The sequence below is a fragment of the Odocoileus virginianus genome, chromosome 17 (assembly GCF_023699985.2).
Source record: "Odocoileus virginianus isolate 20LAN1187 ecotype Illinois chromosome 17, Ovbor_1.2, whole genome shotgun sequence".
Lineage (NCBI taxonomy): Eukaryota > Metazoa > Chordata > Mammalia > Artiodactyla > Cervidae > Odocoileus > Odocoileus virginianus.
This window is the reverse complement of record NC_069690.1, coordinates 27,853,907-27,881,817: the sequence shown is the minus strand read 5'-3', so window position 1 is coordinate 27,881,817 and position 27,911 is coordinate 27,853,907. Positions and strand designations below refer to the sequence as shown.

At 43.4% G+C, this 27,911-nt stretch overlaps 1 long non-coding RNA gene across 2 annotated transcripts; it reads right to left on the bottom strand.

Moving 5' to 3' along the window:
• Positions 1-71: 71 nt before the first annotated feature.
• On the bottom strand, positions 72-27,911 carry LOC110134199 (uncharacterized). 2 transcript variants are annotated; one of them, XR_011492231.1, is made up of 4 exons: positions 27,632-27,911; positions 18,863-19,006; positions 7,363-7,397; positions 72-4,481 (listed from the first exon to the last, which is right to left on the bottom strand). It is a non-coding gene; the product is annotated as an uncharacterized lncRNA (long non-coding RNA). The 2 variants fall into 2 exon arrangements; XR_002312972.2 differs by lacking the exon at positions 27,632-27,911 and adding an exon at positions 19,829-20,124.

Sequence of the window (27,911 nt, the reverse complement as noted above, 5' to 3'; positions counted from 1 at the left end):
CTGAGCCACCTGGGAAGCTCCTTGATAGCCACTAACTGAGGGCTATCAACCCCTTGAAGGTGGCCATCAACTGAGGGGGGTGCATCCAAATTGTATTTAATTTTAATGAATGTAAATATAAATAGCCACAAGGGCTTAGTGGTCCTTCACTGACAATGCAGTTCGAGATGATGCAAACAATTCTTTTTTTTTTTAACTTTTTGGTTGCACTGGGTCTTCGTCGCTGTGCACAGGATTTCTCCAGGGCTCTAGGTGCATGGGTTTCACTAGTTGCAGCACGAAGGCTCAGTAGTTTGGCTGACCCAGCTCTTAGTTGCAGCATGCACAGGATCTTCAATCCTGGTGGCGGCACATGGAATCTTTAGTTGCGGCATGTGGGATCTAGTTCCCTGACCAGAGACTGAACCTGGGCCTCCTGCATTGGGAGCTCAAATCTCAGCCACTGGACCACCAGGGAAGTCCCAGAATCAAATTTACAAAAGTATTTACAATAATATTTACACCAGGAAAATTTGAGCATAGACTAGATATCTGATACTCCTTAGGAATTACTAAAATTTCATACTGAAGTATTTACAGATAAAATAATGTGATTCTAATTTTGGAGAAGGAGATAGCAACCCACTCCAGTATTCTTGCCTGCGAAATCCCATGGACAGAGGAGCCTGACAGGCTACAATTCACGGGGTCACAGAGTTGGACACAACTTAATGATTAAACAACAACATCTGCAACTTGCTTTAGATAAGGGAGTGAGGAGTGGATGGAGGAAACAAGGTGGGTTAAAAATTGGAGTGTTTTTAGTTTGAGGAGGGTTGGTGTTTGGTTGATATTAACAACTGTAGAAGCTGGGCAATGGGTGTACAGACCTCCCTTAGATTAGTCTCATTACTTTTTTTTTTAATTTTGAAAACTTTAAGAGTTTTCACTAATAAACACTGAATTGTGCACTTAAAAAAAAAGTTTTTAACAAAATGGGAAAGTGCTCTCATCATAATATCCAGTGGAAGGAAAAAAGCAATCTACAAAAGGATAAATATACCATCAAATGGAGAATTTATACCTATGGAATGAGAGACGCAGCACAGTGCAGTGGCTAGGATCCCGATGGCTGAGTTCAGATTCTGTGATACCCACTTGGCTTAGCAAATTTTTTTAGTTTCGATAAACCTCAGTCTCCTCATCTACAAAAATGAGGCTTATGCGAGAATGTATCTCTTAAAACTGCTGCAGAGATTAAATGAGCCTATTGATGAGATAATTAGCCAGTATCTGGCACACAAGTCCCATCATTACATCTGGAAATAGATTGATCAGCCGTTGCCATTAGACCACCATATTATCCAATTTTCCACAAAAGGGACACCTTCCCTTTATAGTCAAGGGAGAAAATACTTTAACAGAATAGCTTCTTCTGTCATTACGCCTGTGTTCTGAGAAACTGTTAGCAAAGTAAGCTGATAATTTATCAGATGCTCTAAACGTCAGCAAAAGGAGAATCCCAGTTTATGTTTCAATAAGTGGAATTCCCTGTGAACACTGTTTTGTGGCCTTTACCACAAGACTAATTAGCAAAAGCATATTATGGAAGTTTCCTCTGGTCTAGGGTGGGGGTGGAAAGAGGAGTGTGGACTTGTTTCTGTGGTTCTCCTCATTCTCGACCACAAAGCTCTCCACACTGGTGGAAAGACCTTCTTTGCTAATAATGTATACATAATTTTCCCTTTCCATTAGATTTGCATTTTTAAAGCAGTATATATCCTTCCATTGTCACTTTCTAGTTAGGAATCCCCTCCAAACCGAGAGTGCTTCTTATGAAATTTTATTTATTTTCTTCCGGTAACATGAAAATCTTGCCTTTATCCATTGCCTGTACCCTTCACATTGGGAGATGGACAAGCAAGGCCATAAATAAAGTCTGGACCAGCTGTCTTTATTTTTGCTCAAGAATAATAGCACTGTCTCTGTTACCCTGTTTCTATCTATATCACAAAGGCTGTTTTCCATTTTCTCCTATCAGTGGTAACAAGTTCACAGAAACTATACAAAACCGGAGACAGAGCAGGAGAGAGAATATTGGCTCATATAACTGAGAAGTCCAAGGGGTAGGGTTAGCTGCAAACATGGTTAAATCCAGGGGTTCTAATGTTTTCAGGAATTTCTCTCCATCATGAGGCTCAACTTTCTGCTATATTGACTTCCCTCTCAGATTCATTAAGATAGGTAGCATTCAGCAGCTCCAAGTTTATAATCTATCATCTCAGCCACTCTAAGCAAGAAAGACTTCCCTGTGGTGCAGTGGTTAAGACCCCATGCTTCCAATGCAGGGGAAAGCTCTCCACACTGGGCAATCACTCGTCAGGGAACCAAGATCCAAAAAGCTGTGAAGCAAGACCAAAATTTTTTTTTAAAAAAAGAAAGTGTAAAGTCAAAGTATCAGTTGCTCAGTCCTGTCTGACTCTTTGCGACCCCATGGACTCTAGCCTTCCAGGCTCCTCTGTCCATGGGATTCTCCAGGCAAGAATACTGGATTGGGTTGCCATTCCTTCTCCAGGGGATCTTCCTGACCCAGGGACTGAACCTGGGTCTCCTGCATTGCAGGCAGATTCCTTACTATCTGAATCACCAGGAAAGCCCTAAAAAAAGAAGGCCTACCCCATTCCCAATCATTTGAGTGAAGTCCTGGTGACAACTCTCGTTGATCCAGATCCGGTCACAAAGCCAAGCTCCAAAACAGTCTTTAAGATTTTGATTGACTATTTCTGGAAGCAAAGGAAGGAATCAACCCCCTTTAGCCAAATGGACTATGAGTTGAAGATGGAGGGTTTCCCTTCAAGATAAAGAAGCTGGTAAGAGAAGATGGCAAATGGATGCTGAGCAGACAAAAACAGCAGCTGTCCACTCCATATCCCGTAACAATATTTTTAAATGGCCTTTGATGGCACTGGGAAATCTCCTGCCAAACACATTCTTCCCTGTCTCTGTGACTCTCTGTCCTTTGCCAGGAGCCTTCTATTCCAGTATCTTGGGCTTTTTGCCCAGGAAATGAAACCCTCATCAACACCATCAACATCACCAGCTGTTCACCCCCAGAATCCTCTCCTTTCTCTTCCAAAGTCACAGTCATCAGCTGGATGAAAAGATGGAATACCACCTGTAGCCTCAAATCCTTCCAAGTCCTTCTCAGAACTTTAAACTTCCAGAAACATAATTCAGATTTCTTGTGACTGCATCATTCATCTACATATGAATCAGAAGAGATAGGTAATGGTTGGAGATCCTAAGCAAATACTCCATCATATCTTCTTATCTGTGCTCCAGATTAAATCCTGTATCTTGGAAATTCCCTGGTTGTCCAATGGTTAGGACTTGGTGCTCTCTGGGAACACAAAAGTTTTGTCTGTTTCTTCAATACATGTACTACAGGACAGTACTTGGCAGGATGCTGAGGACACACTAGATGATGCATGTCCTGTTTCTACTCTTGCCCTTTCCAAGTGCCCTTAAAAAAAAGAAATACTAAGCTGAAGATAGCAGTAGGAAGGGAACACCGAGGACTTCATCTGTGATATATTTTTCAAGCTCAGATGTGGGTATGTGAGTGCTCATTGTGTGACTGGCCGGTCTTCTGAAGTACTTCATAAATTTAAAAATTTGTAGGTTCCAGCTCAAGCTGACAGATTGAAAAGCTAACCTGATCATATCACTCCCCAGCTTGGCTCCCCACAGTCCACAGGATTGCATCCAAGTTTCTCTCAAGGCACACAAGGTCCAAGCTGTGGCCCAGTCTTCCTTCCTTCCACCTGTGATGGGCTGAATGTTTGTGCCCCCTTCCCCCTTTCGTGAAGATCTAACTCCCAATAAGATAGTATTTGGAGGTGGGGCCTTTGGGAAGTGACTAGGGTTAGATGAGGTCATGAGGGTGGAGCCCCTATGATGCGATGAGTGTCCTTATGAGAAGAGGAGGAGAGACCAGAGCTCCCTCTCTACACCATGTGAAACCACAATGAGAAGGCAACCTTCTGCAAGCCAGGGAGAGCTCTCACCAGGCACTGAATCTACAGGCCCCTTGATCTTAGACTTCCCTGCCTCCAGAACTGTGAGAAATAAATGTCTGAGATATCGTATTATTATAGCAGCCTTTTCATAGCCACTGCTTCATGCATCTTGAAGTTCAATGCTCTCTCTTGACTGGATGCTTTGAAATCTGTCTCTTTCCATTTCTCCATGTGGCTAACTCCTATAAACTCATTGTATTTGGTAGAGTAGGCTAAAATAGATCCCAGAATGCAATGGCTTAAAGAATATATTTCTTTCTGTTCATGCAGCAGTTGTGAGATGAACAGTCCAGGTGAATGAAGCTTTGCTCCTCATGGTTATTTGGAAATTCAGGTTCCTTCCAGTCTCTGTTCTGCCGACCTCCTGGTCCTCAAGATCATCTGCATGATGGAAGCTGGGTCACCATCACGTGCAAATTCCATCTGCAGGGAGGAGGAAGAGAGGTTGGAGAAGGCACATTGGGATGTTTTTTGCAGCCCAGACCCTGAAGTGGTCCACTTCATTTTCACTCATGCTATTGGTGATAATGTAGTCATGACCACAACTAACTGCCAGGGATGCTGGGAAATGTAGTCCTTCGTTAAGCAGCCATGTCCCTGACTACAGTCCTCTTATAATAGAATAATGATTTTCAACAAACAACTGAAGTTCAGAGCTTGAGTCCTCTGAAGAGCCTTCTCTGTTTCCAACCTCTCGGTCTGGGTGATGTTCCCTCTTACAACAGTGTACTCCACAGCAGCTATCGCAGCAGTTTCTTACCACTCAGCTTTTCCCATTCCCCTGCTCCCAAGTGGACTATGAACACAGTGGGTGTTGCTCTGTATCCTCATTGCCTGGCATTTGCTAGACAATGAACACATTTTGAGTAAAAGTATGGAGGACCAGCTACTTAATTTGCAGGGCCCAGTTCAATGTACGGTCCCTTGTTCCAAAAGGATTAGAATTTTAAGAAAAAGGCATCAGGAACTTCTCTGGCAGTTCAGTGGCTAAGATATTGTCATTCAAGGCAGGGACCACAGGTTTGATCCCTGGTTGTGGAGCTAATATCCCACATGCCTCTGGCCAAAAGTCCAAAACACAAAACAGAAGGCATATTGTAACAAATTCAATGAAGACTTCAAAAATGGTCCACATCAAAAAAATCTTTGAAAAAAGATTGTTTGGCCTAGGCAAGACCACAATCATAGGGTCCTCCTGAATGCAGATCCCTATACACCTACATAGGTCACATGCCCATAAAGCCAGCACTGAAAATTTGAATAAATAAATAAATAGAATTGAATAGCCTGAATCACCCTCCGTAAGAAAAGCCACATGTCTGTTGTATACCATGCAATGAGTGGAGATGAATCACGCTTGTCCATATTTGGGAAGCCAACCTTTGCTCTCTCTATGGGGAAAACTGACTAGAGGTCATCTTGATGGAGAGGGCATATTCCTTGTCATTGAGGGGGTGGGGACACAGCAGCTGGGGGGCTGCGAGCTCCCTGACAATCCAGATGCAGAACCTCTTGCCTTCTTTTTGTCTCCTTTCAAACAAGTCACTGCAGCAGCAGTAGTCGTCATGGAAATTTTCAGAGACTCCTGGGGCAGGGGAGACCTTAGAAGTCATTGCCAAGCAGTTCTCCAGCATCTGCTCAGACACCTCCAGCGACAGGGAACTTCCTACCTCCCCAGGCAGCTCCTTCTGTTTCTGACAGCTCTGCGGATGGAGCTCTTCCTAACAGGGGAGACAAAACCTCCTAGCTCGTGACTTCCATGCACTGGCTCAGAGCCACACAGAGGAAGTGTAACCCGGCTCCCATGCCCTTCAGGTGTTTAAAGGGCTCTGACATTCACCAGAAAGCAGGGGTTGCCAACAAGCAAAAGAGAGATGGGATATGGGCCACAGATGTATTGTGTTTGGCCCAGGCAAGATTAAATATTGGTTTTGGTTAGTTGCCAACATTGAAAAATCTGGAGGGTTCACATAAAATGGAGAATCTAAGCATCTAAAACTTGGAAGCTCCAGCAATACTGAGCTCATCCCTCAATCCTACTTGCCACTAAGGATGCTGAAGAATAGATACTGGGTAGGTGACTGCCAGTCTCCACCATGGCCTGTTGCTTGGGCTACTTGATATTGGTGCATATGCTCTTGACTTACTTTCAGAATCCTTACCTTGATATTAATGTGCCCAGACTCACTACTCTAGGAATCAACAGTGAGATGTAAAACCAAGCTTTTTAATTGGTTTTAGGTAAAGTTACTTGAAGAGGCTTTCATGCCTTTTTTTTTCCTTCCCCCTCAGAATGTAGAGGTGTTGACTGGGGTTTCACCAACTACCTTGTGACCATGAGGTAATCTTGAAGATGAAGGCCACATATAGCAATGTTTGTTGAAACAAATAGATGAAGCAGGATCTTGGTTCAACAATGATTATAGAACAGCCATGTCAGCTCTATCTACTTTTGAACTTTTTTTTAACCAAAAATGAATAATTTTAAAAAACCAAACCAAAACCAAAAAGCCAATTAAAAAAAAAAACCAAACCAAAAAAGTAAATTTAAAAAAATTGGCTTTTTTCAAATTAAGTTTTTATTGTGGAAAACTCTCTATATATACCAACATAGACTAATATCTACATGTAAAAGAATTAATTGAGACCTCTTACCTCACATCATATCTAAAAATTAACTCAAAATAGATCATATACCTAAACTTAAGGCTGAAACTATAAAACTCGTAGGCAAAAACATAACAGTGAATCTTCATGAAGTTGGCTCAAGCAATGATTTCTTAAATATCACACAAAAAGGCATAAGCAATAGGAGAAAAAATAAATTGGACTTCATCAAAATTTTAAAACTTTTTGCTTCAAACAACACCTTCAAGAAAGTTAAAAGACAGCCCACAGTATGGGGGAAAATATTTGCCAATCCTTTTTCTGACAAGAGACTTATATATAAAGAAGTATTACAACCAGAATATATAAAGAGGTATAAAATTTAAGATATTTTTTAAACATGATTTTAAACTGTGCAAAGGATTTGGAGAGACATTTCTCCCAAAGGAGATATACAAATGGCCAATAAGCACATGAAAAGATGCTCAACATCATTAGCCATCAGAGAAATGCAAATCAAAACCACAATAAGATACCCACTTCACACCCACTAGGACGGCTAGAATAAAAAATAACAAGTGTTGGCAAGGATGTGGAGAAATTGGAACCCTTGTGCATTGCTGGTGGGAATGTAAAATGGTGCAGCTGCTGTGGAAAACAGTTTGGCAGCCCCTCAAAAAGTTAAACATAGAATTACCATATGATCCAGCAATTCCACTCCTAGGTATATATCTAAAAGAAAGCAGAAACATAGGTATTTTTATACCAATATTCAAAGCAGCATTATTCACAATAGTTAAATGGTGGAAAATAACCCAAGTGCCCATCAACAGATGAATGCATAAACAAAATGTAATGTATACATACAATGGAATATTATTCACAATAAAAAAAGAATGAAGAACTGGACTTCCCCAGTGGTCTAGTGATTAAGAATCCACCTGCCAATGCCAGGAACACAGGTCCCTGGTCCAGGGAGATGCCACATGCCTCGGAGCACCACTAAGCCCATGCTAAGCCCATGCACCCCAAGTGGAGCCCTTGTGCCAAACTACTGAAGCCCATGTGCTCTAGGGTCCATGAGCCACAACAAGAGAAGCCACCACAATGAGAAGCCCAAGCATCACAACTAGAGAAAACCCATGAAGACCCAGCACAGCCAAAAAATATATAAATAGTTTTTTAAAATGAAGTATTGATACATGCTACAAACAGATGAACCTAGAAAACGCTGTTAAGTGAAAGAAGCCAAATTAAGGATCACATATTATATGAATCCATTTATATAAAATATCCAGAACATGCAAATCTATGGAGACAGAATGGAGATTACAGGTTGCCAGGAGCTGAGAAGAGGAAGAAAGGGGAGTGACAGTTAATGGTAAGGGACTTCTTTGGGAGTCGATAAGAATGTTCTAAATTTATTTATTTCTTTATTTTTTAGAATGTTCTAAATTTAGATTGTGGTGATGAATACTCAACTCTCCAAACTAAAAATCATGGCACTATACATTTAAAATAGGTGAATTTTATGGTATGTAGATTATGTCTGATTCTTGTTAACTTCATGTTCTTCAGCAACATATTGGATCTTTCTGACTCTCTTTTGCTTCACCTCTGAAATGGGAATAATAACCCATAAGTTGTGTGAATTGAAAAGATGGCATAAAGATAGATTTATAAGGTACCTCACTCAATGTCTGACACGGAATAGCCACTCCAAAGCTGTGGTTCCCATCCTACCAGCCATGCTTTATTAGTAAATATGAAATTGTGTTAATCTTGAATCACCATCTTCTTAATCATAAAAGATTCAGCTCTTTTTGTTATTATTGTTTTGATTTTAAGGAATGGACTCATTTCCCTAAGTGTACTATCTTTATATAGTAGTGATAATAACAATCACTAACATAAATAATAACATTTCACTCAAAGATGGGCTCAGTAAAGGACAGAAATGGTATGGACCTAACAGAAGCAAAAGATATTAAGAAGAGGTGGCAAGAATACACAGAAGAACTATACAAAAAAGACCTTCATGACCAAGATGATCACGATGGTGTGCTCACTCACCCAGAACCAGACATCGTGGAATGTGAAGTCAAGTGGGCCTTAGGAAGCATCACTACGAACAAAGCTAGTGGAGGTGATGGAATTCCAGTCGAGCTATTTCAAATCCTGAAAGATGATGCTGTGAAAGTGCTACACTCTATATGCCATCAAATTTGGAAAACTCAGCAGTGGCCACAGGACTGGAAAAGATCAGTTTTCATTCCAATCCCTAAGAAAGGCAATGCCAAAAATGCTCAAACTACTGCACAATTGCACTCATCTCACACGCTAGTGAAGTAATGCTCAAAATTCTCCAAACCAGGCTTCAACAATATGTGAACCATGAACTTCCAGATGTTCAAGCTGGTTTTAGAAAAGGCAGAGGAGCCAGAGATCAAGTTGCCAACATCTACTGAATCATGGAAAAAGCAAGAGAGTTCCAGAAAAACATCTATTTCTGCTTTATTGACTATACCAAAGCCTTTGACTGTGTGGATCTCAATAAACTGTGGAAATTCTTCAAGAGAAGGGAAGACCAGACCATCTGACCCACCTCTTGAGAAATGTGTATGCAGGTCAGAAAGCAACAGTTAGAACTGGACAGGGAACAACAGACTGGTTCCAAATAGGAAAAGGAGTACGTCAAGGCTGTATATTGTCACCCTGCTTATTTAACTTATATGCAGAGTACATCATGAGAAACGCTGGGCTGGAAGAAGCACAAACTGGAATCAAGACTGCCGGGAGAAATATCAATAACCTCAGATATGCAGATGACATCACCCTTATGGCAGAAAGTGAAGAACTAAAGAGCCTCTTGATAAAAGTGAAAGAGGAGACTGAAAAAGTTGGCTTAAAGCTCAGCATTCAGAAAACAAAGATCATGCCATCCGGTCCCATCGCTTCATGGCAAATAGATGGAGAAACAGTAGAAACATTGGCAGACTTTATTTTTTTAGGCCCCAAAATCACTGCAGATGGTGACTGCAGCCATGAAATCAAAAGACGCTTACTCCTTGGAAGAAAAGTTATGACCAACCTAGATAGCATATTAAAAAGCAGAGACAAAACTTTTCCAACAAAGGTCCATCTAGTCAAGGCTATGGTTTTCCCAGTAGTCATGTATAGATGTGAGAGCTGGACTATAAAGAAAGCTGAGTGCTGAAGAATTGATACTTTTGAACTGTGGTGTTGGAGAAGACTCTTGAGAGTCCCTTGGACTGCAAAGAGATCGAAACCAGTCCATCCTAAAGGAAATCAGTCCTGAATATTCATTGGAAGGACTGATGCTGAAGCTGAAACTCCAATACTTTGGCCACCTGATGCGAAGAACTGACTCATTTGAGAAGACCCTGATGCTGGGAAAAATTGAAGGTGGGAGGAGAAGGGGATGACAGAGGATGAGATGGTTGGATGGCATCACTGATTCAGTGGACATGAATTTGAGTAATCTCCGGGAGTTGGTGATGGAGGCCTGGCATGCTGCAGTCCATGGGGTTGCAAAGAGTTGGACACAACTGAGCGACTGAGCTGAACTGAACTGATAATAACAATAATCAACATTTATTGAGTGCTAATAACAATAATGAACATTTATTGAATGCTAGCTCTGCAACAGATACTGTACTAAGTGTTTTAGTATCTCATTTCATCTTCTCAGCCTCATTGTGTGTTAGGGATTATCTTAGAGAAGAGAAAACTCAGGTTGAGGTCAATTTACTCCCTACAAGGTCCCACAACAAGCAAATGGCTGGGCTGGGATGCTAGGCCCACAGGCTTAGTTCCAGAGCCTTTCCTGTCTGGCTTCCCTATCTACTCGATGCTCTGCCTCTAGCCCACCTAGTCCCTCTCCTTTCTAAAGAGCACCACTGCCCCGCCTTCAGGGCAGCTTGTAATTTGGGAGGCAGTGGTTAGGGGTGGGGCAAGAGAGGAAGAGGGGCAGGGGGAGGAACAGGGAGAGTTGGGGAGAGGGCAAGCAAGAGAGAGGGTAGAAGCAGAACAGAAGTCACAGTCTTCTGTAACCTGATCTCAGGAGCGAGGACCTTCACTCCCCCTTCTTTTTCCTGAGAGTCATCGGGTGGGGCTTAGGAGGCAGGAGATGCAAGAGACAAGGGTTCGACCCCTGGGTCGAGAAGATCCCCTGGAGAAGGAAATGGCAACCACCTCCAGAATTTTTTGTCTGGAGAATCCCATGGACAGAGAGAGGAGCCTAGCGGGCTGCAGCCCAGGGGGTCACAAAAGCATCGGACATGACTGAGCACACACACCGCACACAGTGAGCTTGGGAACAGACCCTTCCCCGGTTGAGCCTGAAATGACTGGCCTGAGCCAGGGAACCTTGCTAAATCTCACCAGGATTCCTAATTCGCAGAAACTGAAAGATAATGTGTGTCTTGAGTTGCTTCATTTCAGAGTAATTATTATGGAAAAACAGATAACTAATCCAACCACTGACTATAGAGAGTTCCCTAAGTATACCCTTCATCTGTGCCTTTAACTTCCAGCACCAGATTAAAGAGCTCTTCTAGTAAACACCCCTCAGGGAAGACCGAAGGGCTTCAGGCAAGATACCCTGGAGCAGAGCCAAGGACCATTGTATTGCCAATCTGTGGGAAGGAGGCTTATTCTTTGGGGAAGTATGTTCTCAACCAGGGTCAAAAATTGGTTCTCGGGAGGTAGAAGAATCTTATCCTTTGTACATATAAAGCACAGATATGTGTACAATACATAAGCAGACATACAATATATCCATGGTATTAACATTTCACAGGATTGGGGAGAGGTGGATAATGGTAATAAAAAGTTGAGAAAACACTGCTTCGGGATGACAAATCTTGCTGCCCTGTGCAGGCTGGTATACTGCGGTGAAGAATAGGACAGCAGAAGCAGGAGGAAGCAGGACAGGAGATCTAGAAAGCCCTAATAAGAAGACTTCTAGAAGCCTGCTTGGGGCCTGCCCCTGCCGGGGGTGCTTCTGACATCCTGAGCTTCTCCATTGTGGAATTTAGAACACTCTTTTAATTTCCTTTTCACTTGTCGGTAAATCTGTAGAAGATATGGACTGAGCCAGCCCGGGCCTGGCACATAAGAGGAGGTCAAAGAAAGACTGTCCACAGCTGGTGGTGCCCTGGGCCGTGTCTTCCCAGGCTCAGGACTCCCTGCGAGGCACCTGCATGTCCCCAACCCCCACCCCCAATAGGGGTTGCTGGCCTCACAGACCCAGCAAATCTGACCACCACAATGTAAATTCTGCAATTTCTGGACAATGTGAAAGATCCCATTGCTTTATGGTAATACTTCATGAACAGGATCAACTCAAAGGTAAATAGGTAATCAAACAACCACATGACAACTCAAATCCACTTAAACTTGGGGTGAGAACCAGGTTAGAGGTGAGTTGAGCATCCATCTTGGTCCTCCTCTGAAGATTCAACCTGCTATGACTCACATCAATATCTTGGCCCCAACACTCATGGGTTGGGGAGCCTTAAGAAAGTTTATTAACTTTGCTATGCCTCAGTTTTCACATTTATAAAACAAGAGTAATTACAGTTCATCCTCATAGGGTTGTTGAGAAACAAAATGAAGTGATGCATGTAAAACACTTTGAATGCTGCCTAGTATATAGTAAATGAGAGTGAAAGTGAAGTCGCTCAGTCATGTCTGACTCTTTGCAACCCCATTGTAGCCTACCAGGCTTCTCCCTCCATGGGATTCTCCAGGCAAGAGTACTGGAGTGGGTTACCAATTCCTTCTCCAGGGGATCTTCCAAACTCAGGGATCAAACCCAGGTATCCCGCATTCCAGGCAGAGACTTTAACCTCTGATCCACCAGGGAAGTATACAGTAAGTGCTCCATAAATGTTACCTCCAGGCTTTCCTGGTGGCTCAGTGGTAAAGAAGCTGCCTGCCAATGCAGAAGACATGGGTTCAATCCCTGATCCAGGAAGATCCCACATGTCACGGAGCAACTAAGCTTGTGAGCTGCAACTACTGACGCTCGAGTGCCCTAGAGCATGTGCTCCACAAAAAAGAAAAGCCAGCGCAATGGGACACCCTTGCAACACAACTAGAGAGTAGCCTTCACAGCAACAAAGACCCAGCATAACCAAAAATAAAAAGAAATAAAATTTTATTTTAAAAATCAGATTATTTTCAAAAAAATGTTACCTCCATTGATTAATGGGTCCCCTCATAGTAAGTGCTCTCACATGTTATGGTGGCAGGCTCAGAGTGTATATTTCCTACCCCAAAGTTATTCTTTCCTTTCTTCCTTGCTGGTAGAAATGGCTTCCCGTGTTAGCTTTCGGAAATGCTGGACATTCATTTCCCCAGATTCCCTCCTAGCAAGAGACAGCCATGGGTCAGTTCTAACCAATGAGATATGAAGGGAATCTATTAGAAGTGTCTGAGAGATGTTTCCTCCTTGATAAGAGAGACATTTGAAAATATTCCTCTTCTTTCATGCTTTGAATGATCTGGTATAAAGATGTGATGCTTGGCACTGAAGCAGTCATTTTGTCACCATGAGGGGAGAGTCACATGAATAGCAAAGACTTGGATGCATGCTGATATTATTGATCCTACCCTGGAACCACCTACCTCCCACCTTCTGTTTAACTAGGACAATTCAAAACCTTTCATTTTAAAGCTGCTATGTCTCACTTTCTGTTATTTATAACCAAAAGTGTCTTACATGTCTTGCAAGTTTCTTACTTGTTTTACAAGTAGCTTAAGTAATATCACAAGTTAAGGAATCCTTATAACGTAACTCGACCCTGTGACAGACATATTGTTCCTATGTCATAGGTGAAGGAGCTAAAAGCAACATGGCAGGAGTCTCAAAGATAAATTACTTAACTTAATCCTTATAAAAATGCTATGAGGTAAGTCTTATTTCTATTGATAGATTTCTTCACAGGTTCAGAAGGTTAAAAAAGTGCCAATTTCACACAATTAATAATGAAGAGTCGAGACTTAAAAACCCAAATGTAAATACAACATTCTTCCCAATGTTCTTTGGGGCTACTTCTCAGCACCCACATCTTTTTGGACATTATATTCCACTGCCAGTGCTGAATAAGTAAAAATTCAGTAACACTAATTCAGGTCATGTCAACCTGAACATAATTATGTTCATTGCTTAGAAAAGAGCATTTGCTAACTAAATATTAGCCATAATAAAGAAATATGGTGGTGACAGCTAGATGAAATTCACAGTCTGAAGACCCATGTGCCAATGTATATTTCTGTCATTAGGCTCTTGGAGAATTTATATTCCTGATCCACACTTCAATTGGTAATTGCCCAGCGTCTGTTCTTTTTAAATCTTTATTATTTTTTATTCTCTCCCAGATGTTGATTTGAGCGGTAGTGATTTCAGAATTTCAGTGAGAGGTCCAGCTGCTGGGTTTGGGAAGTGTCCATGTTTTGTTTCTTTTCAATCCTTCAACTTGAATTTATGATGAGGTTTTGATGAATAGTACCCTTCTCTAGCCCTGCCCTCTTTGCATGTGTCTGAGTCTGCGATATCGTTGGTCTAATTATGCGGATGTGTCTCTTGCTGGAAAATTTATGTGATGACTGTTGCCAAGAACTAGAAGCCAGAACCAGGGATTTGTGGTCTAAACATCCTTGATTCTACTCTTGGCCGTATATTCAAAGTCAAGTCAGGGAGACCAGGTAGCTAGTTAATTGAGAGCGCTAGCAGCTGAGAGTTTGAGAAAGTGTCAGCCCTTCAGGGAACTGCAAACTTATGATAGAAATCAAGGATCTGGAAGGTCAATCAAGATGGGAGCAAAGGAAGGGACTGGGTATAGGAAGGAGGGAGAGAAAAGGTGGGATGTGTGGGTGTGGGTGTGTGCTCAGTTGGGTCCAACTCTTTGCAGCGCCTCTGTCCATAGGATATTCCAGGCAAGAATACTGGAGTGGATTGCCATTTCCTCCTCCAGGGGATCTTTCCAATCCAGGGATCGAACCCTTGCCTCTTGCATCTCCTGCATTGGCAGGCAGATTCTTTACCACTGTGCCACCTGGTAAGCCCCAGTGGGTGGGCATATTTACTATATTTACATAGATAGTGCTTTACAGTTTGGGCCTTGGTCACCCTGAGACAGCTGGCACTATCTAATAAACTTGGCTAGGTTCACTCACTTCTTGGCTTTCCAACTCATTTTTAAGTTCCTTGAAGTCAGAATCTATTCTAGTGATCTCTTGCTGTATAACAAATCACTCCAATATTCAGTGGCTTAAAATAAAGATAGTCATTTCTATGAGTCAGGAATTCAGGATGTTCTCAGTTGGGTAGATCTGGCCTCACCCCTTCCTCCACTATCCTTGCGGTCCAAGGGACTCTCAAGAGTCTTCTGTAGCACCACTATTTGAAAGCATCAATTTTTGGCTTCATTAAGAGCTGTTTTGGCCACCTGATGCGTAGAACTGACTCACTGGAAAAGACTCTGATGCTGGGAAAGATTGAAGGCAGGAAGAGAAGGGGATGACAGAGGATGAGATGGTTGGATGGCATCATTGACTTGATGGACATGAGTCTGAGCAAGCTCTGGGAGCTGGTGATGGACAGGGAAGCCTGGCATGCTGCAGTCCATGGGGTCACAAAGAGTTGACAGGACTGAACTGAACTGAACTGTTCCTCTCTCCCCTCCCCCACCAGGCAATAAACTCCATGAGGGCAGGGATTTTTGCTTCTTTTGTAAACCGTCCTCACCATTGTTGCCAGGCAGAAGCCCAAGTTCAGTGTTGCCAGAGCTTCTGATTTTTCAAGAGAAATTACGTAGCTGGATTTTTATGTCAAATATGATGTTTCGGTATTGGTATGTAATAAAATTTTTCAACAATATTGCACTGGCCAAGTAAATTAGAACCATGGATCTCTAGTTTATAGTCTCTGGCCTTGTGTAAAGAGGCAGTAGCCAGGTTTGGAAAGCAGGCTCAGAAAGGACAAAGTTCTTGTCCTTTCCGAAGGTGGGATGGAGTGGGGCTTGGTGCGGGCCCCCTCAAAGGCCCCGGGTTGACAAGTTTAATGATGGCCACTAGGGGGAGCTCCCCACTACCTCCTTCAGATCACACCCGCCCTGTCTCCACTCCCAGGGAGGAAACCCTTTGATGGAACCCAAACAGGAAAACACTGGCAGGAGGTCCCCAAAGGGAGGCACATCTGGTGTGACAAGCAAAGTGGTCCAAGGTTCTGGGGTCCACGTGGCTGGATCTGTTCAGTCTTCTCTTGGGACCTCTCTTGAGCCCTCCCTGTGTTAGAATTTTTCTGGCTCTTCAGGTTGGATTCCAGCTTCTCAAGCCCTAAGTGCCCAGATGTGCCTGGGCAGTGTCCACCTGCAACACTGTGCAGGGGTAAGGTGAGGCCAGTTACGGAAGAGACAGCAAAGCCCAAGCTGGGACTGGACACAAGCTTCAGTGAACAAACTAGAGGGACTGAATAGCTTCTTCATGAACCACCATCAAGGGCACAGGCTGCTGGTCAAGAAGAGCTGGACTCAGGGACTTGGCCTAAGGTCCTTCTGTCTCGTAATTACCAACAACTTCATGAGGGACATGCCATCTCCATTTTTATAGACAGGACAAGTGACCAGAGAAGTGACAAACCCAAGACCACACAGCTGTGAGTGGTGGGCTTTGATTCAAACCCAGTGCTGTCTAACACCAGAGCCCAGCTTCTGTCCATCCCACGCCTTTGCCCAGGAGAGAGGTGTGAGTGGTTCAGGAAGCAATCAGACTCCAAGGACCAGAGGGACCTATAAAGCCCCTGAGTCCATCACTCCACTGGACTTGGGACTTTTTTTTTTTAATATTCTAAGACAGAAAATCAATTTATTTTATTTAACTATTGCTTGTTATAAACATGATAGTTTAGGGAACATCTAGCAAAAAAATTGAGGCAAATTCTGTATGCTTCCAGTGGTGCTGAGTAAGTTGGACAACTGTATGTAGATCAATGAAGTTAGGCTACACCCTCACACCATATTAAAAAATATACTCTTAATGGCTTAAAGATTTCAAAACAAGACATGACACCGTAAAACTCCTAGACGAGAACATAGACAAAACATTCCCTGACATAAATCGTACCTAGGTTTTCTTAGGTCAGTCTCCCAAGGCAATAGAAATAAAAGCAGAAATAAACAAATGAGACCTAATCAAACATACAAGCTTTTGTACAGCAGAAGAAACCATAAACAAAATGAAAAGACAACCTACAGATCAGGAGAAAATACTTGCAAATGATGCAACCGACAAGGGCTTAATTTCCAAAATATACAAGCAGCTCCTAAAATTCAATAACAAAAAAACAAACCACCCAATCGAAAAATGGGCAGAAGACCTACATAGACATTTCTCCAAAGAAAACATTGAGCTTAGTCAGCTCAGTCATGTCTGACTCCTCTTTGTGACCCTTTGGACTGAAGCCCGCCAGGCTCCTCTGTAGATGGGATTTTTCAGGCAAGAATACTAGAGTAGGTTGCTATTTCTGCCTCCAGGGGATCTTTCCAACCCAGGGATCAAACCCGTGTCTCCTGCATTGCAGGCGGATTCTTTACTCACTGAACCAGTGGGAAAGCCCCAAAGAAAGCATACAAACAGCCAAAAGGCACATGAAAAGATGCTCAACATCGCTTATTATCAGAGAAATGTACATTAAAACTACAGTGAGGTACTATTTCACACCATTCAAAATGGCCATCATTAAAAAGTCTACAAATTAAAAATGCTGGCAAAGGCATGGTGAGAAGGGAACCCTCCTACACTGTTGGTGGGTATGTAAGTTGGTACAGCCACTGTGGAGAACATATGGAGGTTCCTTAAAAACTAAAAATAGAACTACCATATGATGCAGCAATGCCACTCCTGGGCATATATCTAGGCAAAATTATAACTCAAAATGATACATACATCCCTATGTTCACAGCCACACTATGCGCAATAGCCAAGACATGGAAGCAACCTAAATGATTGTCGATAGATGAATGGATAAAGAAGATATATATATATACAATGGAATACTACTCAGCCATAAAAAAGAATGAAATCACGCCATTTTCAGCAACATAGATAGGCCTAGAGATTATCATACTAAAAAAGTAAGACAGAAAGAGACATTTAAATACTGTATGATATCACTTATATGTGAAATCTAAAATACGCCACAAATGAACCTATGTTTGAAACAGACACAGACTCACAGACATAGAAAACAGATTGCCAAGCAGAGGGGGGCTGGATTAGGAGTTTAGGATTAGCAGATGCAAACTATTATATATAGAATGAATAAAACAGGGTCCTACTGTATAGCACAAGGAACTATAGTCAAAGTCCTGTGACAAACCATAATGGAGAAGAATATGAAAAAGGATGTGTACATATGTATAACTGAGTCACTTTGCTGTGTGGCAGAAATTAACACAACACTGCAAATCAACTATAGTTTAATAAGAAGTTCTATATGCTTCTTGCATAATATATAGTGAGATCAATCCCACTTATCATATGTAAATGTATATAATGTTCAAGCTTCTTTTTTATTTTATCTTTTGAGACCAATCTTTATTGTTTCTAACTACTGGTCACTAGTGAAAGGTCCTGGAATAAATCCAGCATGATATCCCTCCCCACGTGTCTCTGACCAGCTCTGATCAGAACTTTGTCTCCCTGTAAGCTCACACACCAGCTTCTGCACCACTTAATCCCCTTTCCCTGAGGAGGTCTCCTGCATTTGACCAAAGTCCTCAGTGCAGGAACCAAGCCCTCCTATCTTCCTAAACAGCACATCTTTCACTTAAAAGCACCGGGGTGTAGAGAAAGGAGTTTCCCAGGTGGTGCTAGTGGTAAAGAACCTGCTTGCCAATGCAGGAGATGGGTGTTCAATCCCTGAGTCAGGAAGATCCCCTGGAAGAGGACATGGCAACCCACTCCAGTATTCTTGCCTGGAGAATCCCATGAACAGAGGAGCCTGGTGGGCTACAGTCTATGGGGTCTCAAAAGAGTCAGACACGACTGAAGCAATTTAGCATGCATGCATTATGGAGAAAAGACTGGGATTTAAATCAGGATCAGTGGGCGCCAGAAGGTGAGCGGGAAATGGGGGTGGGGGGTTGTCCAGAGCCAGCATCTCTCACCTGGTGAGCCCCAAGAAGATCAAGGTCAAAGAAAGTTCTTCAGGGGAGTTCCCTGGTAGCCCAGTGGCCAGGATTCCGTGCTTTCACTGCTATGACACAGGTTCAATCCCTGGTTGGAGACCTGAGATCCTGTAAGCCTTGGGGCTAGGCCAGAAAAAAAGAAAAAAGAAAGGTCATCAAGCCTCATCTTTGCAGGCATTTTGAACAAGCTTGCCTGCCAAGGTTCTCAGCCTTTGCTCTGGAGCAAGAGCTAACACTGGTCTGGCTTCCTTCAGGCCAGCTGCAGACCATCAGGCAGGCCTCTCCCCCAGAGCGCCCTGGCTCCTCTGGTCTGCTCTTGTCTGCTTGGCCAAAGGAGACATCACTTGCTGGTGCCACTGGAATCAGAGCAATTACAGGCCCCTGCAGATGTGCTGGGGGTGTGGTGGGCATGGGGGTGGGGAGCAGGCCGGATGGGATCAAAGCTGATGGAGACAGAGTCTGTCTCGCCCACTCGCCCCGCCTGCACACTTTCACTCCCTCGCGGAGTTACAGGAGTTCAGTTGACAAACCCTCCCTCCAGAAAGTCTCCCAAGAGAACGCACTAATCAGATCCCACGAGAAGTTGTTCCAGCACCTTTCTTCCCTGAAACGCCATCATCCTGGGTCTAATGTACTGATTATGCAATAAGAAAATGTCTTCATTAATTTCGTAAGGAAAGCACATTAGCCTACTTTGGAACTCATGCTTCCTTGTGAAATCATGAATAATATCAGTTCCTGTTCCTAAATGGAACCCATAAGGAAAATCAAGAATAATTACTGTGTTTATTAACATTCGGTGATTAACATTTCAAAAGCAATTTAAATAAATACAGTGCAAATCTGAGAGGGGGCCCGGTGGTAGAGATCTGTATGGAGTAGAACAACGTTCATTGGAACCTGGGAAATTTAAAATTAGTATTTTTCAAGGTGGCTGTCACTGACCTAGGCACCAAGGAATCTGTCCAAGGATCTCAGGTTGTGGGGGATGCGATGGGTCCAGGGTGGCTCCCAGCCGTTTCTTCTCCAAACGCAATGGGAGCCTGGAGACGACAGTCCTTCCCCCGCATGTCCCCCTCCACTGTATCCTTAGTGAGAGGGAGACGGCAGCAGACGGCAGCAGGGGGAGTCCCTTGTGTGGGTGTATAAAAAGCCTGCAGGTAGGAAGTTTCATTTCTCGACTGGCTCTGTCTCAAATTTCCTATGCCACTGTGATAGTCTGAATAACAGTCCCCTTCTTCCTAAAGATAACCACACCCTGATCCCTGATGCTTATGAATATGTTGCCTTGTTTGGGGGAGGGGGTGGAAAAAAAGAAGAAGACTTTTTTTGGTCTTGCCACATGACTTGTGGGTTCTTAGTTCCCTGACCAGTGATCAAGCCTCCGGCAGCCCTAACCACTAGACCACCAGGGAATTCCCAAAAGAAAACTCTGTAGATGTGATTAAACTCAAGATTTATTTTCAATTGAGGTATAGTTGATTTATAATGTCTTAGTTTCTTGTGTACAGAAAAGTGATTTGATTATACATACCTCTTCTTCATATTCTTTTCCATTGTGTTATTTTTTCTTTTTTTTGTCTGCACTGGGTCTTAGTTAAGGCACGTGAGATCTTCCTTGCGTTGCATGGGCTACAGAGCACGCAGGCTCTCTAGTTGAGGGGTTTGGGCTCAGCTGCACCTAGGCTTGTGGGATCTTAGTTCCCCGACTAGGGATTGAACTCTCATACCCTGCATTGCAAGACAGATTTTTAACTATCGGATCACCATAATAAAACGTTATGTTTTATTGCAGGATGTTGAATATAGTTCCCTGTGCTATACAGCAGGACCTTATTGTTGATCCTAAACTCAAGATCTGGAGATGGGGAGAGTATCCTGGATTAGCCAGGTGGGCCCTCAAGGCCATCACACGCATCCTCATAAAGGAGAGGCAAAGGGAAATATACTACATGCAGAAGACAAAGAAGTGATGTGACCAGAGAGGCAAGAGACTGCAGTGATGTGGCCACAAGCCAGGGAGTATCCACAGCCACCAGAGAGGCCAGGAACAAAACCTCCCCTACAGCCCTTGAGGCTCCAGAGCTGGGCCAGTGAGACTGATTCCGGACTTCTAGCCTCCACAACAGTGAGAGAATAAAGGTATGTTCTTGTAAGCCACCGAGTTTGTGGTAATTTGTTATAGCAGCCATGGGAATTAATAGAGTCACCTTCATGACTTCTGCCAAGTCTGCACACATACAGGTTAATTGTTTACTAACATTTGTCTTCAAATCAATTCTGAACTAATAAGAGAACTTTCTACCTTTACCTTGTGTTAGAAAAAATTTCATGAAATTCTAAGCTTGAATATTCATAAAATTTCAACAACATCATTTTAAATGCTCACTCCTGTGCCCCCTACAATTACCTGTTAAATCAGCAGTCCACCAATAGAAGTGCCCCTCACTTAGGAAACACTGACCTAGCTCTGCACAGCATAGGAAGGATTCACAGTGCAGCTGGGCTTTCAAAACTGCTCGGTTAAGTTCAAATTTCACTTGAAAATAATCAGAAAAAAAGAAGGAATCAGCCCCTTTAAAAATAGAAGCCACTTCTCCAGCAAATTTTCGCAGAGTCAGATTTTAAAATGCAGAATTTAGCAGAATCTTAAATCATTCTTTGTAGAGTTACGAACATATAGACAAGGACCCTTAAAGGAGGGAGCCATAGAATGTGCTAGTAGGAGGCTGGATCTGATAGCGGCATCTGGCTAGCAGGAATCTTGTTTCCCCAGCTCAAACCGGAACTGCAGATCTCCTTGTGTTTCCCTGTCTTCTCTGCCTCAGGACAGACGGATATGTAGTAAACCAGGAATTGCTGTGCAAGGGAAGGGACTAAGATTTTTAAGGCTGAGAGATGGTGAGGTGGTAGAATTGATAAGGTTCCCAACTAGAGAAGAATATGCCAATTACTGAAGTTTCCTACGACTCAAGCAGGAGAGTGGGCAAAGAAGGAAACTTTCTTTTTAAAAAATTTATTATTATTATTATTATCTGGCTGCACAGGTTCCTCATTGCAGCACATGGGCTTAGCTGCCCCGTGAGGGCTTCCCTGGTGGCTCAGAGGTAAAGAATCCACCTGTAATGCAGGAGACTTGGGTTTGATCCCTGGGTTGGGAAGATCCCCTAGAGAAAGAAATGTCTACCCACTCCAATATTTTTGCCTGGGAAATCCCATGGACAGAGAAGCCCGGTAGGCTGCAGACCATGGGGTTGCTAGAGGTGGACACAATTTAGCGACTAAACCACCACCACATGGAATCTCAGTTCCCTGACCAAGGATTGAACCAAGATCCCCTGCATTGTAAGGTGGATTCTTAACCACTAGACCACCAGGCAAGTCTCCAAAGCAGGAAACTTTCATCCACAGAGTTGCAACTGCCCAGCTGGGCATACATGGGGAGGTCTCAATCTCCAAAAGGAGAGTCAGGTTAGTGTAGCTCATGCCTGGGAATAGATACGAATAAGTAGTGAACACTGACAGTTAAGGGCTTCCCAGGTGGTAAAGAACCCACCTGCCAATGAAGGAGACATAAGAGATGAGGGCTCAGTCCCTGGATTGGGAAGATCCCCTGCAGGACGGCACGGCAACCCACTCCAGTATTCTTGCCTAGAGAATCCCACAGACAGAGGAGGCTGGTGGGCTATGGTCCATAGGGTCGCAAAGACTTGGATGCAACTGAAGTGTCTTAGCGCGTACATGCACGCACTGACAGTCAAATTCTAAACGTGGCCTGTACTGGATCTGCATCTGTATTTCCCCAATTTTTTTTTTTAAACATTGTTTCAACACAAGGCATCATGGCAAGGAGGAAGTACTTCAAACGTGTTTAATGGGAAAACAGATAAGTGAATAGATTCTCTCTTTTAGTTTATATATTACTGCTGAGAAAAGTAATCTGAAAACAAAATTCTGAAAGGTCTGTAGGTTAGGTCATCCAGGCTTCCACCAACCAAGCCTGGAAGAAACCGGGGCCTCGGGCCTCATCTAAGTGAATAGTCACATGTTTCCTCCTTTGCCCCTGAAACTCAGCACTGATCTGGCCCATCCTGTGATCACTAGCATCACTCCAGGGCTCCAGGAGGAACTCTCTCCCTTCAAATCCAGTCAAATACTGCCTTGGAGCTATGGAGGACCTTCCCAGCATTATCCCTCCTTTTTCTGACACAGCATCCAGGACCTCTCCTTGGGAAGGTTTCTTTGAGATTACTGGATGGAGCTGAGCCAGCCCCCTTAGTTTCTTGGGGTGGCCCTAAATCAGATTAAGCCAATCACCATATCCCATCTCTTTGCCCCCAGAGAATGTTCAAGGGAGGGGTCAAAGAGCGTCAGGGTCAGAAATTTTATTTCAGATGCTAGAAGAATCGCCATACCTCAGCTGAATCTGAGAGCCAGTAGGACTGGAGATGCTGTCTGCCATGATAATGAAAAGGCTTTAAAGAATAAAGTTGATGAGGTTACATCAAATCAAAAGAAAGCAGAGCTAAAATACAGAGAGGTCAGGACATTGTTTGAGATCCTGGATCCAGCCATGCCTGAAACATCATATCCCTGCATCCTTCACTTATAGAAGTAATACAGGGCTTCCCTGTGGCTCACTGATAAAGAATCTGGAACACACAGGCTTGATCACTGGTCCGGGAAGATCCCATGTGCCACGGAGCAACTAAGCCAGTGCACCACAACTATTTAAGCTGTGCTCTAGAGCCCAAGAACCACAACTATCAAATCCACGTGGCCTAGAACCTGTGCTACACAACAAAAGAAGCCACTGCAATGAGAAGCCTGAGCACTGCAACAAAGATTAAGCCCCTGTCACTGCAACTAGAGAAAAGCCTGCACAGCAACGAAGACCCAGCCAAGCCAAAAATAAATTAAAAGAAATAATGCAATACATTCTTCTTTTTTTCCTCTTTGGTTGGATTTTCTATTATTTACATTAAAAAGTGTCCTGAGGCACAAGCTATACCTTTGTACAAACAGGGCATGTTCCTCTTCTAGAGGTACATCACAAACAGGTGTACCTATTTGCTCAGGCTGGGGCATGGCCAGCCTACCTGAGTTCAGCCTGGACTGTAATCCCCACTTGCTCCATATGCCTGGTGTTTTGCAAAGCGATTAACCTGCCCACCATACTCCATGACAACACAGTCATGATTCAGAAAGCATTTCCTCCTGGTTGTAGCCAGCCTCCAACATGGCCTCCAGTGAGCCTCACCTCCTAGTATTCATGCTCTTATATAATCCCTCTGAGCTCCATGTAAGGCTGTGTAACCACCAAGACATTGTGGAAATAAGATGAATCACTTCTAAAGCTAGGTCACAAAAATGACTGCAGCTCTGTCTTGCTGGCTCTTGAATCACTGTCTCTGGGGAAACCAGCTGCCATGCCAGGAAGACACTCAAGCAGCCCTTTGAAGAGGCTTCATGTGTTCAGAACAGAAGCCTCCTATCAATAGCCACCACCAGCTCATCAATCATGTGAGTGAGCCATCTTGGAAGTAAGTCCTCCAGCCCCAGTCAGGCCTTCAGATGATGCAGTCCCTGCTGGTATCGCAATTGCAATCTCATGAGCAACCCCAAGCCAGAAGCACCCAGCTCAGTCACTCCTGAATGACCCACACAAACTGTGAGATAATAGACATTTAGCATTGTTTTAAGATGCTACATTTTGCAGGAATTGTTCCAGAACAACCAGTAGTTAGAGCATGCTTCTTCATCCAACTTCTCTTCCCTGATCCATCTCTCCCTCCTGGCTAAAGCCCTGATTTCCTTACCAGGCTACCCACCCCTGCTCCATGCAGCCCTTCAATCTCATCCTTTTTCCTCAGTTGCGGTTTTCTCTTCCAAGATCACCCTTCAGTGCAGCCTCATGACCCCTCTCCTCTCCCTCCGACCCTGCCTTCCTCCTCCACCTGAAGAAACGGCTCTTTCTCCTTCCTACATGCCCACTCACTCTCCTCTTGACAAACTTCTCAACAACAATTATGGTTGACAATCCTTGCTATAAGAAAATAGATTTCTTCATGTGTCCCAACAGACTGGGTAACTTGAGGGGACTGTTTTGAGACTGCTGTCCCCTCTTTCACCCCATCTCCCCAAAGCTCAGAGAGGAAAAATCTCCCACATCCCCTTCCGGTGGACAAGTTCAAGCGGATTGAAAAGCCCTGTGAATTCTGATTTTCACGGGGCTTTTGCAGTGGCAGAAGGGGGTTGGGAAGAAGTATGCCACGACTGTCATGGCAACACACTCCCTGGTGGGTCCTGGGCTGCACTCCCAGGCAGGGGAAGCAGTCCCAAGTGTGCCTCTCGCTATGGGCATCAGACGACGAGCTGCCCAGGAACAGAGGGGGCTGAGGCTTAGCAGGTGTCCCATCTCCAGAGGCAGACAGCCAGGTAACAGAGCCAGCAAGTCTGGCACTAGAGGAACAGGTAAGCTCGACCTGGGGTCTCACCAGAGCCCCACATAGGCAGGTTTCTGTCCTCCCTGCACTGATTTTACTCCTTGAGGACGTGGTCAGTTCTGGGCTGCGGGTGACTCTCGTCTCTGGAAATAAAGGTCAGCAAAATTCATCCTTCAATGTCAGTGGTTCCCAAACTTAGCTGTTCATTGGCATCTCCTGGGGGGTCTTTACAAAATGCTGACACCTAGTTCCCACGCCCAGATACTGACTTATTGAGTATGGAGTACTGCCTGGCCATGAGGATAGTTTTAGATCTCCAGGTGAATCTAATACATAGCAAAGGGTGGGAAGTCTTGGACTAAGCCGAGTCTCCGTCAGGTCTGTGCTGAAAATTTAAGCATGCACACATCCAACAACTTCTCAATCAAATTTTCCATGGTTAATCCCAGGTATTGGAACTTGTCACAAGCTCACTATTGGTGTTTCATATCATGAATCCAGCATAACATTAGGCAGAGCTTTGTAGAATGGCTGGTCAACAAGGAATGCGAGAGGAATGGGGTGGGTTGGAGACTTCTGAGGGCCTCACGTTACCTCTTGAAGGTAGATCTGGATGGGGATGTTGCACCAAAACTGTGATGTTAAAACTGTTATTTGTATAGACCAAAAATGGTCTGTGGTTGTTGTTTTTGTATGGTTCAATCTAATACCAACTCACTAGGAGGCAGGTGTTTCCAGAGACTTCTGTAAGAAGGCAGGCATGGTGGGGAATTAGGGAGAGGGTCAGAGTTCAAGGTTCCAATAGCTCTACAGGGTTATTGGCATGTGATATACATGCAATTATGGCATCAGCTGGAGTTATCTTCCCAATATCAATTGTTGATCCCCTACCCTGACCTGCATAGACCTGATCCCCCACCTCAACAGCTGTTTCCTCAAAACATCAAGGCTTGATGCCCCTGCTCAGGAGGCTAACAATTCCCATTCTATAAGGACAGTGTTGCTGGAAGGTGGGACTCACCATGGGCTAAAGTGTCCAGATCCCCTACCTGACTTGGTGAAGAGCCACAGGTACAAAATCTCTTTTCATTATTCCCTTGCTTATTATGCATATTTAATTTTTTACTCTTTTTTTTAGCTTGAGTTTATAGAAGTTTATAGTTTATGTGCTCATTTTAACTAAAGAAATGATTCCAAGATTTATAAAGGGTCATCTCCTCCCACCCTCACCTCCATTTCCACTGCTTTTTCCTCCAAGTGACCAATGCTGGCAGCCACCTCATTTATTTTTTTTTGTTAGGAAATGAGTTGTTCCACATCAGTGAATTTGCCCACAAATCGAAAGTGCCCCTTTCTGTGAACCCTCCTACACTGTTGGTGGGAATGTAAATTGGTGCAGCCACTATGAAAAACAGTATGGAGGTTGCTTAAAAAACTAAAAATAGAGTTACCATATGATCCAGCAATCCCACTCTTGGGCTTATGTCCGGAAAAGATGAAAATGCTAATTCAAAAAGATACATGCTCCCCAATGTTTCATGGAAACACTATTTACAATATCCAAGATACGGAAGCAACCTAAATGTCTATTCACAGATGAATAGATTAAAAAGATGCAGTGCACATACATAATGGACTATTACTCAGCCATACAAAAGAATGAAATAGTTCCATTTGCAGCAACATGGATGGAGCTAGAGATTAATATACGAAGTGAAGTAAGTCAGATAAAAAAAGACAAATATTATGTGACATCACTGCTGTGTTGAATCTAAAAAAAATAAAATAAAAATGAACTTATTTGCAAACCAGAAACAGACTCACAAACCTAGGAAAAAAACACTTTATGGTTACCAAAAGAGAAAGGGTGGTAGGGGGAGAGATAAATTAAGAGTATGGGATTAATAGATACACACTATTAAATATAAAACAAGAAGGATTAAACATGTAGTACAGGGAACTATACTCAATATCTTGTAATAACCTACAACAGAAAAGAACCAGGGAAAAGAATGTATTCATATCTGAATCACTCGGCTGTACACCAGAAACTAACACAATATTGTAGATCAACTACACTTCAAAAAAAAAAAAACAACCCTGTCCCTTATACTTGCAAATACTTGAAAAATTGGGGGTAGTTTAAGCACTGTGGATGAAGCTGGCCATAGATTGAACGTGTTCCCTCCCCCCAAATTCATATGTTGTAACCTGCCCCCTAGTATGATGGTGTTAGGAGGCAGGGCCTTGGGGAGGTGAGACAGGAGGATGGGGCTCTCGCAAAAGGGATTAGTGCACTTACCAGAGAGACCCCACAGAGCTGTCTTGTTCGTTATGTCCTGTGAGGATATGGTGAGAAGACAGCTATCCCTGAACAAAGAAGCAGGTCCTCACCAGACACTGAACCTGCTGGCTCCTTGATCTTGGACCTCAGACTCTAGAACTGTGAGAAATAAATTTCTGATTACAAGCCACCCAGTCTAGGGTATTCTGTTATAGCAGCCCAAGTGAACTAAGATAAAGATCATTCTGAAAGGTATTACCCAGTGCCTTGGCTTTTAAAATGGAGGGGCACAGAGTCA